We start from the raw sequence: 4,335 nt of genomic DNA, 5'->3' as shown, positions 1-4,335 counted from the left end.
GTTCTGATATATACCTGGTTTTAAATATACCTGGGTCTGAACTATACCTGTTCTGATATATACCTGGTTTTAAATATACCTGGGTCTGAACTATACCTGTTCTGATATATACCTGGTTTTAAATATACCTGGGTCTGAACTATACCTGTTCTGATATATACCTGGTTTTAAATATACCTGGGTCTGAACTATACCTGTTCTGATATATACCTGGTTTTAAATATACCTGGGTCTGAACTATACCTGTTCTGATATATACCTGGTTTTAAATATACCTGGGTCTGAACTATACCTGTTCTGATATATACCTGGTTTTAAATATACCTGGGTCTGAACTATACCTGTTCTGATATATACCTGGTTTTAAATATACCTGGGTCTGAACTATACCTGTTCTGATATATACCTGGTTTTAAATATACCTGGGTCTGAACTATACCTGTTCTGATATATACCTGTGTCGTGCTCCCGCTCCCCCTCCCTGACACTCGCCAGGCTGCCCATTATTACGCACACCTGTCACCTTCGTTACGAGCATCAGTGCCCCATTGGACTCACCTGTACTCCTTCACGTTTTGATTGCCTTACCTATATCTGTCTGTTCCTCTGTTTCATCCCCGTGTCAGCATTGACGTTGTTACGTTTTCTTCAGTTTCTTGTCTATTATCCATGAAATGTTCACTCCCTGTACTTGCTTCTCGTCGCCCAGCGTTGGTCCTTACAAAATGCCGACACCACAATTTGAAGCAATCAGGGAGGTCTTGTTTTTTGTTATTGTTGGTGACATCGGGTCCGAGTGTCGCTGCCAATGAAACCGGGGGCGCCTCAGCTGGCTCGTCAGGCTTCCACGCCTCAGCTGGCTCGTCAGGCTTCCACGCCTCAGCTGGCTCGTCAGGCTTCCACGCCTCAGCTGGCTCGTCAGGCTTCCACGCCTCAGCTGGCTCGTCAGGCTTCCACGCCTCAGCTGGCTCGTCAGGCTTCCACGCCTTAGCTGGCACGAGAGGTTTCCTTGCCTTAGCTGGCTCGTCAGGCTTCCACGCCTTAGCTGGCACGAGAGGTTTCCTTGCCTTAGCTGGCTCGTCAGGCTGTCACACCTTAGCTGGCACGAGAGGTTTCCTTGCCTCAGCTGGCTCGTCAGGCTTCCACGCCTTAGCTGGCACGAGAGGTTTTCTTGCCTCAGGTGTCTCGTCAGGCTTCCACGCATTAGCTGGCACAAGAGGTTTCCTTGCCTCGGTTGGCTCGGCAGGCTCCCATCCCACGTCACGCCTCAGCGGGATCGTCTGGTTTCCTTGCCTCGGTTGGCTCGGCAGGCTCCCATCCCATGTCACGCTTCAGCGGGATCGTCAGGCACCAGCGCCTCGGCCGGCTCGTCAGGCTCCAGCGCCTCAGCAGGCTTGTCTGGCCCCCTTGGCTCGGCCGGCCCGTCAGGCTCGCCCAGGTGGGACGCTGGGTGGCGCCCCTATAGGGGGGGGGGGGTACTGTCATTCCTTCTCACCCGCCCTGGTGCTAGGGGGCGCCAGGCTGCCCATCATTATGCACACCTGTCACCTTCGTTACGCAGCGTTTCATTGGACTCACATGTACTCCTTCACGTTTTGATTACCTTACCTATATCTGTCTGTTCCTCTGTTTCATCCCCATGTCAGCATTGATGTCATTACGTTTTCCCCTGTCCAGACGTTGTCCTTGTTTCTTGTCTATTAGACATTAAATGTTCACTCCCTGTACTTGCTTCTCGTCTCCCAGCGTCGGTCCTTACAACCTGGTTTTAAATACACCCGGGTCTGAACTATACCTGATCTGATATATACCTAGTTTTAAATATACCTGTCTCTGAACTATACCTGATCAGATATATACCTGGTTTTAAATATACCTGATCTGATATATTCCATGTTCTGATATATACCTGGTTTTAAATATACCTGATCTGATATATACCTGGTTTTAAAACACCCAGGTCTGAACCATACCTGATCTGATGTATACCTGGTTTTAAATATACCTTTTAAATATACCTGATCTGATATATACCTGGCTTTAAATATACCTGATCTGATATATACCTGGCTTTAAATATACCTGATCTGATATATACCTGGTTTTAAATATACCTGATCTGATATATACCTGGTTTTAAATATACCTGTCTCTGAACTATACCTGATCTGATATATACCTGGTTTTAAGTATACCTGATCTGATATATACCTGGTTTTAAGTATACCTGGGTCTGAACTATACCTGTTCTGATATATACCTGGTTTTAAATATACCTGATCTGATATATACCTGGTTTTAAATATACCTGGGTCTGATATATACCTGGTTTTAAATATATATGTCTCTGAACTATACCTGATCTGATATATACCTGGTTTTAAATATACCTGATCTGATATATACCTGGTTTTAAATATACCTGATCTGATATATACCTGGTTTTAAATATACCTGATCTGATATATACCTGGTTTTAAATATACCTGGGTCTGAACTATACCTGATCTGATATATACCTTTTAAATATACCTGGGTCAGAAATAATACCTTAAATCACAAGTCACCATTCTCTCTGGTTTAGTCCTGGTTGGTCCTGGTTGGTCCTGGTTGGTCCTGGTTGGTCCTGGTTTGTCCTGGTTGGTCTTGTTTGGTCCTGGTTGGTCCTGGTTGGTCCTGGTTGGTCCTGGTTGGTCCTGGCTGGTCCTGGTTGGTCCTGGTTGGTCTTGTTTGGTCCTAGTTGGTCCTGTGAAACTGAGAATCTCTGGACCAGGTGGGGATTCAATTCCATCTGATCAGAACAGGAGAATCTCTGGTAATTTTCCCTCATAAAGTGTAAATAAATAAATCAAAAGAGAGTGATAATATAGTAGAGCCCAGACATTCTGCTTATCTTGACAAACTTTATTGATTGTTATTGTTAAGTGGAAGAACCATCGTGCATGCACATACAAGGACAGGGGAGGGGCTATCTCATCACAACACCTATGGAAGCAGAGGATGTAGAGGGTAGGGACAGAGACACGCAGTGGTGTAGCCAGGATACGTGTTGCCATGCCCACTGATGGTTCAGCAAACACAGGGCAGGGTCTTAACCCCCAGAACCTGCAGGATGGTGCTAAATCCCACAACCTGCCTACAGGATGGGACTTAACCCCAGAATCTGCACGATGGTGCTAAACCCCACAACCTGCCTACAGGATGGGACTTAACCCCAGAATCTGCAGGATGGTGCTAAATCCCAGAACCTGCAGACTGGATGGGACTTAACCCCAGAATCTGCAGGATGGTGCTAAATCCCACAACCTGCCTACAGGATGGGACTTAACCCCACAATCTGCAGGATGGTGCTAAACCCCACAACCTGCCTACAGGATGGGACTTAACCCCAGAATCTGCAGGATGGTGCTAAATCCCACAACCTGCCTACAGGATGGGACTTAACCCCAGAATCTGCAGGATGGGGCTAAATCCCACAACCTGCCTACAGGATGGGACTTAACCCCAGAATCTGCAGGATGGGGCTAAATCCCACAACCTGCCTACAGGATGGGACTTAACCCCAGAATCTGCAGGATGGGGCTAAATCCCACAACCTGCCTACAGGATGGGACTTAACCCCAGAATCTGCAGGATGGGGCTAAATCCCACAACCTGCAGATGTCACTGCCTTTTTTATGGTTTGCATTTCTGAATATTTTTTCTTCTTCTTATAAATACAAAACTGAGATATGTAACAAACACCTCTGATCAGGTTAATTTGTAAACAAGGTGTAGATAGAAAGGAGGGAGGAAAGGAGGGAGGGGGAGGAAAGGAGGGAGGAAAGGAGGGAGGGAGGGGGGAGGTAGGGGGGGAGGGAGGGGGGGAGGAGGGAGGGAGGGGGAGGTAGGGGGAGGGAGGGGGGGGAAGGAGGGAGGGAGGGGGGGAGGTAGGGGGGGAGGGAGGGGGAGGGAGGAAAGGAGGGAGGGGGAGGAAAGGAGGGAGGAAAGGGGAGGGAGGGAGGGGGAGGTAGGGGGAGGGGGAGGAAAGGAGGGAGGGAGGGGGGAGGTAGGGGGAGGGAGGGGGGAGGAAAGGGAGGGAGGAAAGGAGGGAGGGAGGGGGAGGTAGGGGGAGGGAGGAAAGGGGGAGGAAAGGAGGGAGGAAAGAGGGAGGGAGGGGGGAGGAAAGGAGGGAGGAAAGGGGGGAGGAAAGGAGGAAGGGGGAATATCAGGAAGAAAAGAGGTGTGTAAGGAAGTATTTAGCTGAGTGAGGTGAGCTGGGCGTTTCCTCTCGCCGCCCCAACAGCTTCATCTTTCATATTTACATAAACGTCATTTTTTTTTCACAAGTCATAT

The 4,335-nt window shown here is 48.3% G+C and overlaps 1 long non-coding RNA gene across 1 annotated transcript; it reads right to left on the bottom strand.

Annotated features, from left to right (window-relative positions):
• Positions 1–2,889: 2,889 nt before the first annotated feature.
• On the bottom strand, positions 2,890–3,867 carry LOC124022858. The gene is made up of 2 exons (XR_006836641.1): positions 3,655–3,867; positions 2,890–3,596 (listed from the first exon to the last, which is right to left on the bottom strand). It is a non-coding gene; the product is annotated as an uncharacterized LOC124022858 (long non-coding RNA).
• Positions 3,868–4,335: the final 468 nt, after the last annotated feature.

This window comes from Oncorhynchus gorbuscha, unplaced genomic scaffold (assembly GCF_021184085.1).
Source record: "Oncorhynchus gorbuscha isolate QuinsamMale2020 ecotype Even-year unplaced genomic scaffold, OgorEven_v1.0 Un_scaffold_1457, whole genome shotgun sequence".
Taxonomy (NCBI): domain Eukaryota; kingdom Metazoa; phylum Chordata; class Actinopteri; order Salmoniformes; family Salmonidae; genus Oncorhynchus; species Oncorhynchus gorbuscha.
The sequence above is the reverse complement of the archived record's forward strand: the minus strand, read 5'-3'. Positions and strand labels throughout refer to the sequence as shown.